General features: G+C 47.3%; 1 pseudogene; it reads left to right on the top strand.

The window, feature by feature from the left end:
- The first annotated feature begins 411 nt into the window (after window positions 1–411).
- Window positions 412–20,881, top strand: part of LOC125758901 (uncharacterized) — a 36,746-nt pseudogene continuing 16,276 nt past the window's right edge.

Here is a 20,881-nt window from a genome sequence, read left to right as displayed (position 1 = left end):
CCTTTTACCACTCTTGTAAACAGGCTTCTCCGTGAGGGGACCCTGTCAGCAACTCAAAGGGAAAGGCTTATCACTCTCCTGTGTAAGGACGAGTCGAGACGCACTGACCTGAGAGCCTGGCGGCCCATCACCCTTCTGAACAGCGATTACAAGCTCATAGCTAAGTGCCTGTCCGTAAGACTCACTCCAGCGCTAAGCACGGTTTTGGGTCCGTACCAGGCATGTTGCGTTCCAGGGCGGTCCTGCCAGCTTCACGGCTTTGCTATCAGGGACCTGATCTAATGGGAGAATGCACGGAATCTCAGCGGCATTCTCTGCTCATTCGATCAAGAAAAGGCGTTTGACGTTATCAGTCACAGGTACCTTTTCAAGGTTTTAAGAGAGGCCGGCTTCAGCGGCCAGTTTATCAGTATGGTTAGGGCTCTCTATTCCCGTCCCAGCTCGGCTGTTGTAATACAGGATCGCATCTCGGAGCCTTTCGACGTGGGTCGTGGAGTTAGGCAGGGGGACCCGCTCTCACCTGCCCTCTATGTGCTCGCGTTTGAGCCGCTTCTGCAGAGGCTTTCCAGTGACAACAGCAGCGGTAGATTTCCCCTTCCACCAGGTTCCCCTTCTGTCGCACTGTTTGCCTACGCAGATGACCTCTCCATTGTTGTCCATGACGTGGCCACAGTTTGCACCGTCTTGGACGTCATGGAGGGGTACTGCTCGGCGAGCGGAGCCAGGATAAACAGGTCCAAGAGTGTAGTCATGTATCTGAACTCCGCTCCTTCCAGTCCGCGTCCTGTTCACGGCTTAGCCGTGCAACGACGCCTACGTATTTTGGGTTTCCATTTCGAACCGGATGGCCTGACTACTGAAAACTGGAGGCTGGCTAAGCAAAAGCTGACCGACAGGATTCAGGAAATCAGTGCCTTGGGATGTCCATTGACGGCCAGAGTAACGATCATTCGATCGCTGCTCTTTTCTTTTCTGACCTATGTAGCTTCCGTTATGCCGGTTGCAACCCGAACCAAGCTAGTCTTGGAGGGGCTCCTCTTTCGCTTCCTATGGAGTGGCTCATCTATGTATGTGGCGCGTCCTGTGATCAAGTTGCCCAAGAATAAGGGAGGACTCGGAATTCCCGACCTGGGCATCGTGGCCACTGCGCTGCATCTTAGATGGACACGCGTAGCTCTCGAATCGTATATGCTCCTAACTCGAAGCTTTGCGTCGTTTTTTCTGAGCACACGACTGCGGCTTTTCTCATCAGAGGCATTCTCTAACTCAGTGCCTCGGGCGGGAACTCCTTCACCCTTTTATGCGGGGGCCGCCTCAACTCTGGCTCGTATCCGTGAGGCCAACCCAGGGATAGAGCTAGATTCTCTCGAGCTCCATGATCTAGTCGACTTACTCACGCCAGAACTCCTGGCCCACTGTGTGAGATATGACCTGTCCCGCCACAGTCCTAACTGGAAGCTGATCACTGCCAGTTTTCTGGACGCCAAGCGCGCTACATTCATGTACCGCATGGCAAGAGGGTGCCTGCCCATAACATTCAGGCCCTTCACAAAAATCCCTACCAGAGGAAAGTGTCCTTTTTGTGGCAGTAGGGAGGATTTGGTTCACATCTTCTCTCAGTGTGCACTCCCAGCAGCCCTCCATCAAAGGATAGCTAGCTTGTATGGCCACCCCGGAGTTCCATTCGACACCGTTCGGTTCTTGCATCCCCTGCCTGCGCAGGCGGTTAACCAGTACGTGCTACTTCTCGTCGAGTGCTTTTACCAAGTTTGGGTGGCACGGTGCGCTGCCGTTTTCGATGGGAGGCGGCCGGGTCTTCATGAGGTACTTGCAAAAGTGCGGAAGGAGATCTGGTTTGTCCTCCACCGGGAACGGCAGCGCCTGGGCGTGAAGAAGTTTCTCGAAACCTGGCACCGTCCGGCAGTGATCTTTAGTGAGTCAGGAGGGCAGATCACCATCACCTTTTAATGATGGCTCTCTTTAAGGTACATCGACCTGGCCTAGCGTGCCAGTCACTTGTGTTTGCGGAACCAACAGCCCGAGCCGGTCTGGGTGCATGCGACGTTCGTTGCTCCACCGCGGTGATGACGGTCGAGGTTTCCGCGGTTGCTTACCCGTGCTTTGCATGCGCCCGGGTAATCCAGTCGCCTTCTTGGGCCTTGCCCTCAGGGCCCGTGTTGGCTGTTTTCGTTCTGTGCTGGACGACTCAGTTCGTCGCGCCGAACGGCGGCCCCCTTGTCCGGGCAGGACACCGCGGGCTCTCAGCCACGCGGTACTCCCTGGGTACGTCTAGTTTGTGTGTGGCGACTAAAGTTGCCGCGCCAAACGGTAGCCCCTATGCGGTCACAGCTCTGTGCACGACGATTGGACTCGCCGAGCCGAACTGCGGCCCCCCCGTCCGGGTAGGACCCCGCCGGCTTCCAGCCGTGCGGTATTTCTCGGGTACGTCTGTTTTGTGTGCGGTGACTGAAGTTGCCGCACCAAACTGTAGCCCCATGGCCGAGTCTCTCTGGCGTGGGGCCGTGAGACTGGCTACGTCTGTTTGGCGCTTTGCGCCGAGCGGTAGCCCCCTTGTCCGGGCAGGGACCGTCTTTCCGAAACAAATCTTCCCATCCACAACCCGCGGGGGAGGTCGTGCCGGGATAGACGTATGGATGATGATGGGTTGATGAGTATCGTAGAACTCTGGGACAAAGTGCTTCCGGGCGCCGCGTCTCCTCCCATCTGACAACGGCACAGCACGACGAGTTACATACTCTTCAGCGAGCTCGGCTGCTCTCGTAACAGTATCTACGCCTGGCCTATCCGAACCCAATACCTAATGTCTTCAGGCAGCCGACGGAAGAACTGCTCTAACGCAAAGCACTGCAAAGTCTTTTCCGCGTCCCCGAGCGCACCCTCCTCTCTAAGCCATACCTCCAGGTTTACCTTTAAAGGCCAACTCCGGCGATTTTTCGAGGTCGATGGATCGCAATGAAATTCGCTGGGTACATTCATTTGCACGTTTCCGCCATTTATGCCAAATTAGAGGCTTGAGACATGCGCAGGTTGTTTGCAAATGAATTTTAAAGATTGTCTGCAAACTCCCTCCTGGCTTCCCACAATTATTGGCAACATAGCGTCTGTGACGTCAGTATTGGGAAGACGGCGGAAGTGACGCAGCCGAGGGCACCGCTAACTTCGGCGCTTCGGCCGCTACAGCGAGCGTCTGCTGTGCACAAGGCGACAGACAACGTTGGTTTGGCCGGCGCTTCGCTGGTCGTCACAGTTTTCATACTCCGCGCCGGCGTGACCGGAATGCCTTGCACGACTTCCGGTTCGTTCGTAACAACGTCTACGTCATACGTAGACAGTACACTCGGTTGAGTTTCGGTTTAGGTGTTGCGCTTTTTTGCTTATTTAAAATTATTCTCCAATTTGCCGAGTATTTCTGCTATCGGGCCCGTAACAGGAGCGTCTCAGGAACATAAAAGCACCATTACTTTGACATGGCCAAAAAATCGCCGGAGTTGGCCTTTAAGGTGTACACAAACTCAGTGTGTGATTCATTTTTGGCTTTCTCGACCTCTCGGAATTTTCGCCTGAACGCTTCCGCTGACAATCGGTACTTTTTGAGCAGACTCGCTTTGACCTTATGATAGTAATCTGCGTCTTCCTTCCCCATGCGGGCTATAATGTCAGCTACTTCCCATGGCAGCAGCGTAAGCAAGCGCTGCGGCCACGTGTCTTTGGCGAAATTTTCCCGGTCACACGCGCGCTCAAAGTGCACAAGAAAAAGACCCATGTCCCCTCCTACTGCGTAGGATGGCATCACGTCTGTCATTCGGCGCTCTTTCTCTCGCGCCACAGTACTAGCTCCGTTCGAGGATTGAGCCTTCGCCAGCTCAACTTCAAGGCGCTTCATTTCGATAGCATACTCTTTTTCCTCACGGCGCTTTGGTTCCTCTTTTTCTTTTTCCTCGCGGCGCTTCTGTTCCTCTTTCTTTAGCTCAACGCTCTCTAGGCAATCCTCGAGTTCGTCGTCGTTTGCCCCGAGCCCCTCGATCTGCTCAATGATCTCCGGCTTTCTTCTCGTTTCGGCAATTTGGAGGCCCAACTCACGGGCCAACTCTAACAACCGCGGCCTTTTAAGCCCCTTCAAATTCATGACTGCCCCTAGTGCTGCTAACTCTTCCCTCCAACACGACCTCGACGCACTCTTAATCTGCCGTCAACGGTCCCTCTGTATCACTGCTTGCTACTACAATGCTACCCAAAGACAGGTGATATCTCAGGGAAGAAAAGCCATGCACTCACCACAGGCAGTCATGAATCCGGGCACGTTCCCTCCGCATATGTCAGAAGTGCCACGAGGAGCTGTCGTCCTAATGTTACGTCCTTCGGGAAGCGGGTCTCAGCATTTCCATGAAGTCGATGAGCTCCATCTCACCGCTGCCATCCAGTTCGTTTTGACTCCAGTCCGGCCGGTCACGTTTGGTAGCTGGCCCTCGTCACCGGACCCATCCCTTGCAGAGAGCAGAAATGCTCGTACAGAAGGGCGGAGGTTTATTTACATCAGATCCAGAGGATCGAGAAGAGAGAAAATATGTACATCAGTCTCCAGTTTATATAGTGACAAGTCAGACAACACTAAGACACTCAAAACCGGTGTCCGTAGCTCCCGCCAATCCGGTGACTTGCCATCCCGGCGTCCAGAAAGGAGGCAATGAGTCACAATACACACGCCACGCCCAAGGCGAGGAAGAGAGTCCGATAGGGTAGAAGGGGGCGAAGTGTCGCTGACCTCGAGGGGGGGGGGAGACGAGCGGTTTCCCTAAACTCGCACACTCCCTCATGTCTGCGCTCGCGAAAGGAATGCAGAGGTTTGGTGGGAAAGTCCAGGCAGGCGCTGTCCCATGCCGACTGCACCGGTAGAAAGAGTCGTCCGAGGCCTCCCCTTTGTTCCAGTCAGCCCATCTGCGGCTGCAGGATCCATGCCTGACTGCCCACGCGGGCATAAGCTCCCGAAACATGCCGCGCTCCGTGCCTTCCTCCAAGGACCGGCCTAAGGGAAAACATTACGAATGAAAGCGTGACTGACATCAGCTCCCACCATGGCGCCGGCCACGTCGCGTTCCAAAGCCGATCGTAACACTTGCCATCATCTGGGCTACGTCAAAGTTTCGCCCCTACCTCTGTGGCAGGCCCTTCAAAGTTGTCAGTGACCAGCACGCCTTATGTTGGCTAGCTAACATGAAGGACCCTTCAGGTCGTCTCGCACGATGGAGTCTGGGGCTTCAAGAATTCGACATTACCATCGTGTACAAGTCCGAACGAAAACACTCTGACGCCGACTGCCTGTCTCGTGCCCCCGTCGACGCGCCGCCGCAAGACGACGACGATGACTGCTTCCTCGGAACTGTAAGTGCCGACGACTTCGCCGAAAGGCAACGAGGCGCCGTTGTTCCGAAGGTATTCAAGCGAAGACTGGCGTCGTATTTCTTACGGAACGGCGTTCTCCCGAAAAAGAACTCCTTGCCACTTAGAACCGGCTACCTTCTTGTCGTGCCCTCATCATTGCGACCAGAAGTCCTCCAGGCCCTACACGACGACCCGACGGCTGGACACCTCGGTGTTTCCCGCACGCTCGCCAGAATACAGGAAAATACTACTGGCCACGCCTTGCTGCCGACGTCGCCCGCTACCTACGTTAAGACTTGCTGAGATTGCCAGCGACAGAAGTCACCACCGACTAGGCCAGCGGGACTTCTGCAGCCAATCGAACCACCTCACCGGCCGTTACAGCAAATCGGGATGGACCTACTGGGGCCGTTCCCGACGTCGTCTTCCGGCAACAAGTGGATCGTCGTAGCAAGTGACTACCTCACCCGCTACGCCGAGACAAAGGCCTTGCCCAAAGACAGTGCCGCCGAGGTAGCCAAGTTCTTCGTGGAGAACATCGTCTTGCGTCATGGCGCCCCAGATGTCCTCATCACAGACAGAGGTACCGCCTTTACTGCGGACCTAACTCAGGCGATCTTCAAATACAGCGAGACGAGCCACCGCCGCACCACCGCCTACCACCCGCAGACCAATGGCCTCACCGAGCGTCTAAATAAGACCATCGCCGACATGCTGGCCATGTACGTCGACGTTGAGCACAAGACGTGGGACGCCGTCCTTCCGTACGTGACCTTCGCTTACAACACGGCCGTCCAAAAAACGACGCAGATGACGCTGTAGAAGTTGGTCTACGGAAGGAGCCCGGCGACGACGCTCGACGACATGGTACGCAACGTCACCGACGAAGAAAATCTCGACGCCGCGGCTTACTTACAACGTGCCGAAGAAGCCCGACAGCTCGCCCGCCTGCGCATCAAGACCCAGCAGCACACCGACAGCCGTCGCTACAATCTTCGACGACGCTTCGTGGAGTACCAGCCCGGCGACCGTGTCTGGGTCTAGACGCCAATACGACGACGCGGACTGAGCGAGAAGCTTCTTCGACGATACTTCGGACCGTACAGGTTACTTCGACGTCTCGGCGCACTCGACTTCGAGGTTGTCCCCGACGGCATCACGAACTCTTAGAGGCGCCGAGCTCGACCCGAGGTCGTGCATGCGGTGCGCCTTAAACCGTACCATGCTCATTAACGCACCTGAGGACTCTAATGCTTGCTTGCTTTATTAGTTTTTTTTTAGTATTCATGTTCTGTTTTCAAGCATCGGGACGATGTTTTTTCAGAGGGGGGCATTGCCACGTGCGTTTCTCATTATCACTTTTGCTGTATTCGGTTTTCGCCCACAAATAGTGTCAGCAACGCTCACCGCAAACCGCGCATCATTGTTCGAGAAGCTTCGCGATTACTGTAGATCGTTTTGTTAATATTGCGCGCAAGACGCGAACACTCGAGCTTATTCTAGCGCTTGCGCGACAAGCAGCGATAAGGCTGGAATATTCGACGGCACATGCATAAATGCCGACGCGCTCCACCGCTTGTCAATTGATCGACGGTCGACGCTCCGTTCGCTGCTATCAGTGTATTGTTGTAGTTTGACTTTCAGTTTCCCGGCCACAAGTTCGGCCAAATAAACAGTTTCAGCTCTGACGTGCTGACTGCTGACTTCCTCGACGTCACGACACACACACACACACACACACACACACACACACACACACACACACACACACACACACACACACACACACACACATATATATATATATATATATATATATATATATATATATATATATGCTAACAAAGGACCCGGAAGTAAAAGTTCAAAAAAAAATCAAGCACGTAGGAAAAATTGTTCATTAAAGGACTGACGTTTCGGCCGCGGGACCGGCCTTCGTCGGAGTGATGCGAACATGCGACGGTACCGCAATATAAAATTGCAGTAACGTATCATAGCGCTGTTAATGGCTGACAAGCGGTTGTTAAAAGCACGTGGGGAAACAGTGCGCGTGATAGGACAAGAAAAAACGAGAATACACGCGTGCGCACTTGCGCAAGACAAAACGAATAAAAGAGTAAAAAATGATTACCAATGAGTAAAAAATGATGAAGCCACATAACGCGTGTGTCACCGGCACGAACATCAATAGCACGTCATAGGTACAACTGCGAGCAAGTTATCGATAAACATAAACGCGGCTGTAACATCCTGTCATGATCCGACAAAGCTCAAACAGGGAACTAATCTATCTGCGTGAAAGCATAGCGGCAATAATAGCGGGGGTAGTCAAGAGTGTTTAGGAAACTAAATGGGTAAAAATGAAAGTTTGCCAGCGCTTTCATTCATACCACAAGTGACGGCTTTAAACTTATAGATTAAATACGATTCTCGAAGCTCTCTTTCGTGGTGGGAACGGAAACCAGATTGAAGGATTGTAGCTGTAATATTATCAAATGAGTGGCCCGGAATGTGCACGTGTTTTGATAGCGGATGGTTAGGAATGGTGGCACTTGTGGTTGTTGAACCGATATCTGAAGGGCGTTTCGGTTTGTCCAATGTACTGTAATTTGCAGACGGAACGTTCGAGCAAATAGATGCAATTGTAAGTTTCACACGTAAAATTTCCTTTAATTTTATAGAAGAAATCAGAAGCAGTGCTTTTAGCAATGTGTGACGTCGTCATATCCTTGCGATTCACCGCATCGGCTCTTCTGACGGCATCCTCAACAATGCGGGGTGGGTATTGCTGCTGGATCAAAGATTCGCGGGGTTGTACGCAGTTTGCATAAAAGTGTGGCTGCTCAGAGCAAATTCTCTTAAAGCGGAGCGCCTGACTGTACGGTCTACTGGTTTTCCAACGTTTTACATGTGAACTTTTAAAGTGAAGATAACGGTGCCTGTCTGTTGGTTTCCGGTAAAGCCTAGTGGTTAGTTTGTTGTCAGAGATGCAAACTGTGACGTCCAGAAAGTTAACGGTAGAACGAGAGTATTCATGCGAAAACGAAATAGATTGGTGAACAGTGTCGAAATCAGCTATAAATGATAAAAGTTCATTTGCACCATGGGGCCAGATCAAAAAGATGTCATCTATAAATCGCTTATAATAAAGAGGCTTTAACGCGCGATTTCTTAAAAAGTCATTTTCCAGAACAGACATGAAAAGGCTAGCGTAATTAGGTCCTTTGCGAGTGCCCATTGATGTTCCACTTACTTGAAGGTAGTGGGAGCCATCAAATTCAAAATTATTAAGCTGTAAGATTAATATCAATAAGGTAGCTAATGTATCACTTCCAATGGGCTTTTCATCAGACAGTTCTTCGTACGCTTGAATTACTGCCTTGATTCCATCACTATGGGGTATATTGGTATACAGTGAAACCACATCTAATGTCACGAGCACGGAATTATCTGGTATCACGAGTTCATCAATGTCCAACAAAAAATGATTTTTGTCTTTAAGATAGGACGAGAATTTACATGGAAGGCTACTGATTATTACATCAACGTAGCGGGAAAGTTTTTCCGTAACAGTGCCAATGCCCGAAACAATGGGGCGTCCAGGACAGTTTTCTTATGTATTTTGGGCAGCAAGTAGAACCTGCCAGGGACGGGACTGAGCAGGACGAGGGAGCGTACTGCCTTGTCGCCTAATTGATTATCTTTTACGAGATCGTTGACGGTATCATGGACAACTGCTTCAAACTCTTCAGTGGGATCATAGTCTAAGTGCTTATAAAAAATCGGATTGTTAAGCTGTCTATGGGCTTCGCTTATATAATCCGTTTTATTCATAATAACAACGGCACCACCTTTGTCGGCTGGCTTTATCACGATATCACTGCGTTTAGCCAGTGATGAAATAACTTTCCTTTCCTCAAATGAAATGTTTGATTTAAACGGTTTTTGCTTTTCGTAGGCTTTAAGCACGTCGCGTTGGACTGCTTCAATATACATGTCTAGATATTTATCACGTTGGGCCGGAGGAGTCCAACGGTTATTGGTAAACACAACTGGCTGCATGGTGAACACATCTGGCCCCATGGTGAAAATGAACTTTTATCTTTTATAGCTGATTTCCACCCTGTTCACCAATATATTTCGTTTTCGCATGAATACTCTCGTTCTACCGTTAACTTTCTGGACGTCACAGTTTGCATCTCTGACAACAAACTAACCACTAGGCTTTACCGGAAACCTACAGACAGGCACCGTTATCTTCACTTTAAAAGTTCACATGTAAAACGTTGGAAAACCAGTATACCGTACAGTCAGGCGCTCCGCTTTAAGAGAATTTGCTCTGAGCAGCCACACTTTTATGCAAACTGCGTACAACTCCGCGAATCTTTGATCCAGCAGCAATACCCACCCCGCATTGTTGAGGATGCCGTCAGAAGAGCCGATGCGGTGAATCGCAAGGATTTGTTCAGCGTTAAAAAGCAACCATCCGTTCAGGCACAAAGTAATCTAGTTCCATCACACTCAGCATCGGTGCCAAACGTTTCCTCAATTCTCAAAAAACATTTCAACATAATAGCGCAGAGTGCTCATCTTAAAGTAATCTTTCCATTGCCACCTCGGGTAGTCTTCAGACGGTCTCGCCATCTGCATGACATCCTAACTTCATCTAAAACAAGGGTTCCCGATAATGTCGGTTGCCTACCTTGCAAAAAACCATGATGCAAGGTTTGCGCGCATATGACGACGTTACACATTGCTAAAAGCACTGCTTCTGATTTCTTCTATAAAATTAAAGGAAATTTTACGTGTGAAACTTACAATTGCATCTATTTGCTCGAACGTTCCGTCTGCAAATTACAGTACATTGGACAAACCGAAACGCCCTTCAGATATCGGTTCAACAACCACAAGTGTCATGTTGCCACCATTCCTAACCATCCGCTATCAAAACACGTGCACATTCCGGGCCACTCATTTGATAATATTACAGCTACAATCCTTCAATCTGCTTTCCGTTCCCACCACGAAAGAGAGCTTCGAGAATCGTATTTAATCTATAAGTTTAAAGCCGTCACTTGTGGTATGAATGAAAGCGCTGGCAAACTCATTTTTACCCATTTAGTTTCCTAAACACTCTTGACTACCCCCGCTATTATTGCCTGTTGGGAAATACAAATACAAACTGTTGGGAAATAAATATTTATATCACTGTTGACAACGCCTCCGTTGTATTATACCCGTTACCCGAGAAGAACTGGCCCTTTGAACCATATCTACAGTTCTATATATATATATATATATATATATATATATATATATATATATATATATATATATATATATATATATATATATATATATATATATATATATATATATGAATGCTGAATGATATTATCAGAAAAAGACGCAGTAAATGTAAATGTATGCATACGCAAAAACACAATAATACCAAGAGCGCATATCAATGGGATGATGTTCTTAGCGAAAACGATCCAGAAGTAGCTTATGATACATTTTTAGAAAAATTTACGTCTATCTACGACGCATGCTTTCCACAAAAAACATTTAACCGACCAAAGAAAGCTCATAAACCATGGATAACGAGTGAACATTTGCTTCTCATAAGGAAACGAGACCAGCTGTACAAAAAATTTATTCAAACTAGATGTCCCAATGTGCTTATGCCTTTAAAAACATAGGAATTATGTAACTAAAGAACTTCGCACTGCTAAAAACAGGTAATAATTCAGGCACGTAGCCAGGATTTTTTTTCGGGGGGGGGGGGGGGGGCCCAAGGCCTAACTGTCCGAAAAAAAGTATTTCCATGGCAAAAATAAAACAAAAGTTTCCCGGGAGTATAGAAGGCCGGACGAATTTCGGGGGGGGGGGGGGCGCCCCCCCCCCCTTGCCTACGTTCCTGGGTAATATTATCATCGACTCATTTCTTCGAGCCAAAGCTTTGGAGACATGTGGCGCAAACTAAATATGATAATAGGCAGAGGAACTGAACATATTACTAGTATAGTAAAAGATAACCTAGAAATTTCCGGTGAAGAATTAGCGGATGCATTTAATGATTCCTTCCTTCACAACATTCTATTATCATCCAGAAGTGACAGCTTCCCCTACATGCAGCCGCGTTGTGGGCACACAATGTTTCTGTGGCCTACATCTGAATCGGAAATTATTGCAACCTACACTAGCCTAAAGAACAGCACAGCTACAGATAATGCGGACTTCAGAAAAAAACCGGTAAAATTTGTCATTGACTTAATCGCACCATGTTTAAGGCATATAATGAACAGTTGTATTTCATGTGCAGTATTTCGCCGTAGGATGCAGTGTGCTAAAGTTACAGCTATCTACAAGAAAAGGCGATAAAAATGATGTTGGAAATTACCGTCCAATCTCTATTCTCCCTGTGTTTTCAAAAGGTTTTGAAAACAATATTTTAGCACGATTGATTTCATTCACTGACCGTTACAGCATTTTAACGGATTCGCAGTACGGTTTCCGAAAAGATAAGTCTACTGAGCTGGCATTGCTCACGCAAAAAGAAATAATTCTTGAAATGTTTAAAAGTCAGAACTTGGTCCTTGGTATCTTTTTGGACTTCACAAAAGCGGTTGATCTTATTAACCACAACATACTAAATAAAAAATTGGAGCACTATGGCATTCGAGGAAAAGCTTTGTCGCTTATTTCATACTATCTGGAACATCGTTCACAGTTTGTCATGGTTAATGGTCACTCTTCTTCAATTAAACCAGTCAATGTAGGTGTACCACAGGGGAGCATTCTCGGTCCTTTTCTCTTTGTTGTCTATATAAAGGACATTGCTAATATTGATCCTACGGCAAAACATATACTATACGCTGATGATACAAGCCTCTTTTTCGCTGGTTCGGATGTTGCATGTCTCTCGGATCGAGCAAATGAGGCACTTCATTCCATTCACTCGTGGGCTACTAATAATGAACTAAAGCTAAACATCAGTAAAACCAAGACATTTTTGTTTCACCCGCGAAACAAATGCTGCGCAGTCCCCCAATTAGTGCTCAACAATTCTGAAATAGAAGCTGTGAATAGTTTCAAAACGCTAGGCGTATTTTTCTCGAGTAACTTGTCCTGGGATGATCACATTAATTACTTGCTGAAAAAGCTGTCAAAAGTAATTGGCCTCATGCGTCGACATTGCTTTACCCTCCCTCTTTCAATTAACAATATTTTATACAATGCTCTATTTTCCTCTACTCTGACCTATGGTGCACTGGTCTGGAGGACGACCACAAAAGAAAATATAAAAAAACTTCTTTTACTCCAAAAGCATGCAATACGCATAGTTTTTAACGCTCCTTACATAAGTCACACACAGGGCATGTTCGAAAAGCTTAAAATTGCAAGCGTACATAACATTTCAGATTACTTCGGCAACACAAGTTGGAAATAAAAAAGAAAATTTCCCTTCTAAAGACATTGGCGAACTTGACAAAAAAATGACCCTGCATACCACACACGCCATCCTGAGATATGGAACATTCGAAAATGCCGCACGACTTATCGTAGCAAATGCTCAGGTACACATTACCAACATTACTAAATGAACTTGCCAGAGATGGTACGGACGTAGCTTTAACGGCTTTGAATGAGTTACGCAATATGTATGTGCAACTGTGATTGTTTCTTTTTGTTCAGTGTACTACATATGTCTGTTACCTTGATTTGAAATTTAGCTAATTTCTAGGAGTTTTGATATGTACAGATTAAATATATCAATTACTAAGAATTGCAATCTAGAAAAGTTCTTGTAGTTCTAATGTGTATATATGTTTTTTTCTTTATTGATGCCTTTATGTACTTCCTTTGTGCTTTTTTTTCCTTTACGCGTTGCTTTCTACCTCTATTGTTGTTGTAATTTCACACCACTGTATGCCATAGTCTGGTGCACGGATCTACAGTGTAAAAAATATGTGTAAAAGCACAGATATCTTTACAAAACATGTCTGTGGTCACACAGAAAATTTCTGTTATTTGCCCTTAACAGAAATATGTACCTGAAAGAAAAAACAGACAGTTTCTGTCTTTAAAGTCGGCGCTTTACAGACGATTGATCACGTGTCTCTTAGTACTTGAAAAACAACTATAAAAAATGGACTGCACAAAGTAATAAATTGCTTATATTTTAGGAAGTAAGCCAACGGTAGCAATTAATTTTGTTTCAAGTAATATGCGTATTTGTACATGTTGCGGTCCTTGATTTCGGCGCGCTTCAATGCACAGATTCAAATTTCATGCTGCGTAGGCCTAGTTTCTTCTTTATGGACTGGACCAACTGATGCTCCTCGTTTTTTGCTCGTCGACGGTCTGCTGCCATTGAACCACTGCGCTTTGTTACAGTTCGTCCATCAGGTGAGTAAGAGTTCCCTTGCTGCTTTATGGGATTACTGAACTCTATTCTGTGTTACTGAAGTGCTATTACGTGATTATGTTGTTATAACGCTCGATGACAACGGCTCGTGTAGCCATAGTTAGCAAAGTTTTTTGAACCAATAGTTCTAGAAATGTTGGTTGCTAGTGCACGTCGTGTTTAGCTGTGCTGCTGCGCTTAGCCGTGCGGCAGGAGGTGTAAGCAGAGCAGTACTGTCATTTGAAATGTGCCAAACTGCTGCCGCCGTCTGCGCAGTGTGCTTCGTTGTTACCGCGCAGAGCGTACTATCGTGCACGCGCAGTTCAGGCGTTGAGTGCGCGAGATTGCGTCACACTGCAATGTGTTCGTCCGTTGTCATATCTGTAAGGAGCTAGTTTAGGCGCACCGAAGCAGGTGCTCCGCTAACGTTGCCATCAAGGAATGTGTTCGTGTCATGTGGCGCTGGCGGAATGAGTCCCATTTATGCGGATCGCGTGCGTCCTTAGTCGAGCGCAGCGTTCGCGTCAACCAGCGTCAGCAGAAGTTGGCGACGCCACGTTCGTTGGTTCGTTACGTTACGTTGACGCGAAAACCGATCCAACCGAGCACTACGTCGACTTGACGCATGCGCAGTTGAGCACGCCCGGCGTCCCTTTGTCACGAGGAACGAAGAAACGCAGACACCGTGAAGTCGGAGTCTTTGGGCACAGTGCTCTTTGGGTAACGTCGCCGGCGCGGCATGCAGCATGTCACATCTCGCGCCGGCTGCAGCAGGGGCGCGGCGCGCCGACGGACGCCGGACGCGCCGGTCACGCCGGCCTTTGTGCTGTACGTTTGAATAGCGTAGCCTCGCTGTGGCGAGCGTGCGCACGCGTCGACGTTACGTCGAACTATAGAGGGTCTTTGACACCGGAGCGGTAATGTCTGCCTATTGAATTGTATGGTTCGAGATTTTGTTCGATAATATAATCATTTAAAAAAATCACAGCATATCCACGGAGTGAATGATGATGAGCGGGCGAAGCTGCGGAGGTTCATCGGTAAACCGTGAATCTTCCGTGAATTCTGCCCAGTACATCATCACCGACGTGAGATCGGGCGCGTTTATACTAAAGGTTCGATGAGTTATGACGACTTGCAGCTCACTTTAATTTTACATGTACGCTGTAAATTTTCATTTTTTAGAAAACCATTGCTTTAGAAAACATCTGGCGTCTTTCGTTAAGCAGCTGGCGTCTTTTCGTTTTGCTTTAGAAACATCTGGCGTTCTTTTGTTTTGCTTTTACAAAACATCTGGCGTCTTTCGTTGGTTTATTTCATGAATCAACGGCGTTTTGAACAAAATTTTTATTGTTTAATCACGCACAGGAGAAATCTCACCAGGCACTACCTTGGAGGTAAAGAATGGCTGCTAATGGGAATGAGAGACAGAAGAAGTCGGCTTTTAGCTAACGCTGCGAATTTTTTATTGTTCAACAACGCACAGGAAAAATCTCCCACCGGCACCACCTTGGAGGTCAAAGCGTAAGACTGGTTACGCACTACGACTACGACTACGACTACGAGGGACGAACGGGTGCCGCCTTAAGGAGCTTCGCCCCTAAAAAGTGACGCAACGCAACGCCTCAACCCGTTTCATATTACCGTAAAGATTCTGTGCCCTCATCTACATGAACAGCACTTGTCGAAAAAATGCAGTCGAACACGTATATATCGAACCACAGGAATTCTCGCGCATGTCAAACAGTTGTAAAATCCCGTGCAAACATTAGCGCACCCAGGATTTCTCTCAGGGGGGGGGGGGGTGGAACTCTGAGAAGACTACAGGAATGTAATGACAAATGAAATATGTGATGCCAAATAATAATAATAATAATAATAATAATAATAATAATAATAATAATAATAATAATAATAATAATAATAATAATAATAATAATAATAAATAAATAATAATAATAATAATAACAATAATAATAATAATATCAAATGTGATGATGATGATGATGATGATCTTTCAGCGTTTTGCAGCAAGATATTGAAAATACTTTAGAGGGCCGAGAAACCACTCAGTGAAGCAGCGCACGTAGAAAATAAACGGCAAATTGAATAAACCAACGCGTAATATAGTTCCAACAAATGTGTCTGGCAAATACTTGTTTTTGTAAATTTTTCAGCTCCATGTAGTGATAAGGGTGCTGATGCGCGGGCCGGCTGGCGATCGCACAAACAGTTATAAAACAAATGATTACTATGGTAGCGCAAACAAATCGGACGCAAGAAAGACACACGAGGACACCCGGCGCCGTGTGCCTTTCTTGTGTTCCATTTATTGTGTCTTGTGTCCGATAGCCACAGTAATCAAGAAATGTCATACAAACAAGCCCCATTGGCAACTTTAGCAGTTGAAAAAATTCTGCAACTGAGAATTTTGTGCATAATGCGAGCAGAACATCCTATATTATACTTCCTTCGAGCCTCGCCAAACTACAAATCTGAAAGTGTATCGTAAATATTGATTGTAAACTTTCTGGCATTGATTATAAACAGTATGCACAGGTCAGTGCAGCACACGTACAATACAATTCTCAGCTCACGGATAAACTGTTGTAGCCACGCTCACCGATTTGCCATGTCATTCGGGTGCACAGGTTCGGCGACTGAAGTACCCTCTGATAAGTGACTGATCGATTGACGCATCCGAAGGCGCTATGTGCTGAGTCATCGGTTCCTTCTTGGCCGTAATCGGGCATTCCGGTGTTGTTGCTGCTTCTCTTGAATTGGAACACGGAATCTTTGTTGGGAGGTAGGTGAGGATCGTGTTCGACTGGCACGTCAGCGAGATGTCTGGTGTGGTAGGTCACTGTCGACGCAGACTCGCGCAGCTGACACAGAAGCAAGTTCTAGCAAAGCGAACTTTTCCGTCCGATGTACAACATACAAAATAGAAGTGGTAAAAAGAGAGAGAGCGAGAGTTGCCTACTGAAAAAAAAAGAAAGAAAACGTGGCACCCCAATATACCTTTCGCATTTTCCAAAGCCCCTTTTTCTTCTCCCACGGCCTTCAAAACTCATTCTGCCACGTCGTCTTACTCCTCCCGTCTTCGCAACGTATGGATTTCGCATAGCATTCGTGCTTGCTTGGGGTCCCTGCGTGTGTGCAGTACTGTGGCATGGCTGGCGACGCACACACTGTTGCTCCAAGGCTTGCTCAGAAATGCAGGAACGACAGTGTATGTGATTAAACTAATATCGTTATGTGCTCGAGCTGTACGCTGTACGGCCTCGGGGGTTTGCGGTCGCTTTGACGAATGAGCCGCGTACTACGAGGTCGTCTTTCTTCTCGCCGCTCCAATGCACCTCGTCCGTCCGCTGTCAACAAAGTCAAGAAAAAATGCACGACCACCCCGCTGGCGACAACATTTGCCTGCACAAAACGCAAGCCCCGAAGAAAACAGAAAACACTTGTTTCGAAGCGCCGCCGACGGCCTCTTATCTTTGGAACTTTGAGTGAGCAGTGTCCCTACGTTTCGGAATCCATACGGTTCCTTCTTGAGAGTTCGAGGGAGCGAGACAAACGAAGAAGGCTTCTTTTCTTGTTCGGCCGGTATGAAAGGGTGAGTCAGGAGGCGGCGGTGCTCGACAGCAAAAGGACAGAGGAGACCGGTGGGAATAAGTTGAAGAGTAAAAGGGGGTGGGGAGCTCCTTTGGCGTGTGGATGTGTCGAGGTAAACTGTTAGATGAGAGACAGGGAAAGAGGGACACTTGGAGTGCCGGACTGCGTGAGCTGTAAGCAGACATCTTTTTTTCTATTTTCTTAGGCTCTGCGCAGGGAAAAGCGAAGACGCTACGTGTAGGTTGCCTTCAGCGTGGTTCACGATTGGGTAGCTTGTATCTGCCAGCATTCATGTTTCTGGTAATTGGTTTCAGCTGCGAGCACTACAGTTTTAAGAAAATTGATTCGGTGGTCTGCGTCTTTGCACAATTGTGGACGTCTTTCCCGTCCTTCTTACAGGTTCTCAGTTCCGCTGATGCAGCGGGCGTCGCAGCCAGTACAAGCAGTTTTGTTGAGGATGCCTCGGGTTCGCTCTTCCGGTGGCCAGTCTTTTGGAGAAGGCAGAGAACGCGCTATTGTGCTCGTAATGCTGAAAACATTTTCACGAACCGCGCGGGCCGCGCGCTCGGAGGGGGGGGGGATATCAGCAAGACCGTTTCTTTTTCCTTCCTTTTTCGGCACCCTATTACGCCGACGGCTTTTCGAACATGTGGTTTCGCTTAGAAGTCGCGCACGCGGCGCCGTTTGCGGTTTCGAACTGGCTTCGGCCCGGGCTTTATCCCTCACGTTTCGGACTACACGTGTGTATGGCGCAAATTACAGTTACAGTGCTACAGTGTACTAGCGCAAACGGACGGGCCATTCACCAAAGCGAGAGCCGTAGAAGGCTCGACAAAGAAAAGAGCGGAGTATGGAAGCAACTTGGAAAGGCTGCAGAAGGGCGGCGCGTCTAGCACTCACAAAGGGCTGCAGAAGACGGTGGGGCAAGCGGGCGGTGTATATTTTGAAGCCCACACGTGCTTAATGGGTGAAGTCATTGGCGGACATACGCATCAAGTGTCATCGATGGCCTCAAAAGTTGGGCGGCAGTCCAGTAAGAAGGAGGACGGAAAAAAAGAAAAAAAATGAAAAAAAGGCAGGGGGGAACAGTCGGAATAAGGCGCGGAAAACTTGAAATATTTTTAAAAAAGAACATTGTTAGTGTATGATGGAGGCTAGTAGGGATTTTATGTTGCGAATAGAACATTTGTCCAGGTTGTTTGAAGGCTGAGCGTACTTTATGTCTCTTAATATTATAGAAATCATGCTATGGCTTTTAGTGATTCCAAATTACCACGAGCTAGATTTATTCCTGATGGGTGTAGGGATTGAAATTTGTGTATCAAATTGTATCAAATACGATTCCACGTATTTCCTCTCCCGTGGTGACCGTAAATTTGTAGAATGTAAAGTTTGGCTTGATCGAAATTGTGGTCTTGTTGGTTGAAGTGGCTATCCCACCTCATTCTCATTTTATGTTTTGTAGAACCCATTTATGATGAAAAAAGAATGTTTGTCGGCAGGAGAGCGTACATTATTGAGTATTTAAAGGAAAAGAAAGGTGCTCCGTGACGGACACAATTCGTGTTCACTATAATATCAAGGATTTAAGAAAAAGTAATGAGAATGCCATCGGCATCGTAACAGGAAATGTTCATCACGCTTAAGCGAGTTTCGATTCCATAGCGAGTAAGGCATTGAATGTACATGAAAACACTTATTTCTATAAAATGAGTTTTGTGACGTAGAATTTGAAAAAGTTGCACATTCGAGGCAAAACCAACATATACTTGTTGCGCAACTTTGTCGTCGCTCCATTAGTGCCATTAAAGCAAGCCATGTGACACCGACAATTTAATGTTATTGAAGCACTTGATATTCTAATCTCTAATTGCATTAGAAGCGTCCCAGTAACCAAATATAATTTGCGTGAGTGCAGGTGTGAACCTGTGTGAACCGGATAATAATGTTATAAACGGTAAACAACAATGCGAACTCCTGTTCTGGACATACATGTATGTAGCACTGCGTACACAGCTGGATTAGCTGCTATACGTAATACTTTTTGATGTCACAAGCACTGTGCACCGACGTCTGTGGCTAAGTCACGCGCCGCATTATCATTGTACACCGTCCCGTTTTAGACTTCCCCCGAGAATAAGAAAAATAGCTTGTTTCGAAGATTCCGAACTATCTCCTTGCTCTATTGCAGTAATCAGAGAGGGCAGGAAAAGAAGAGGGGTCAAACCGACGACCCGTGAAAGCGTCTTCTCTTTCGTCCAAAACTGCTTCACTGGAAGTGAACACAGGGTCACAGAACTTGCGGTTTTCGCTCTTTCTGTTTAGGAGTAGATGACTGAATACAACACATTAAATGAAGGAAATTCGACCTGAAACCACCTCTTGAATTGAAATGTTAACGTTAACAAGGCCACCTGAACGTGTACGTTGGATTCTCGGTGACAATGACCGTTACGCAGTTAAGCAGTTACGGGGGGGGGGGTCAGGTCGGCCTCAGGGGGGGTTACAACCCCCCCCCCCCCCCGTCGGTGCGCCACTGCATGCAAATATCTTGGGCTAGTTCACGCAAATATAGTGCTCCTCTTCGCTGCACATTCGATATATCGAACGCGACGCCACGCCCAAGGCCTCAAAGTGCACTGCACCACAGGAAGTCCGCGCACGCGTAGCGTAGAGAGTGTAGCGCCTGTCATTTGTTCCTTCCCTTTTTGTTTCCTTTCATTGCTTTTCTTTTTTTTTTCGAACTTTGCGTTACTACAAGATATGTATGCGTGGCGACAGATAAGTCATTTTCAGTTCCACAGTCTGATAGAGTGTCTTTCCTCACTTCTGGCTCACTGGCTTCTTCGTTGACTGGCCGACCCACACGCCTCTGCGCGCTTATTGGTTCGCACCTGGGTTCGGGAGAGTTGGACATGACTCATCTGTTCATATACTCGGCGACAACTTTTCTTGACAGCACTGTGGAAGCTACAGAACCAAAGCGCATGCCTGCTACCGCACCAGAAAATAGTACTTTAGTTTACTGATAATTCTCTGATTTGCCTTGCTGAAATAAATGCTGCTTTATTTATTATGAGACTGAAACAGTTGCGGGAAGTCGTAGGTAAAATACAGTTATTGTTCACTTTGCAAGAATCCTTTCCTTTTCTTTCCATTTCTTAGACAGCACCACCTTTTCAGCACGCCCGTTTTCCAAGTAAACATGGCGTCCGTGACGTAGTGGGCCAGTGTGCGGCCGCAAACGTGCTCTTTAGCTCTCCAAGAAAAATATACTCGTATTACGACACGAAAATGTACATTGAACAATCTAAATGTCACCCCGTTCGCATTTTTCGTGTATATGTTTTTCTAAACTGAGAGCGAGCAAAACCGAAATCAGCCGCAAACTGCCGCACTACTTGCGGAGCAACACGAATGTGCGGAAGCCCCGCCTCCGTAGCCTTCGCTCCACTG

This window comes from Rhipicephalus sanguineus, chromosome 6 (genome assembly GCF_013339695.2).
Source record: "Rhipicephalus sanguineus isolate Rsan-2018 chromosome 6, BIME_Rsan_1.4, whole genome shotgun sequence".
In the NCBI taxonomy this organism is placed as follows: Eukaryota; Metazoa; Arthropoda; class Arachnida; order Ixodida; family Ixodidae; genus Rhipicephalus; species Rhipicephalus sanguineus.
This window is presented reverse-complemented; position numbering and strand designations above follow the sequence as displayed.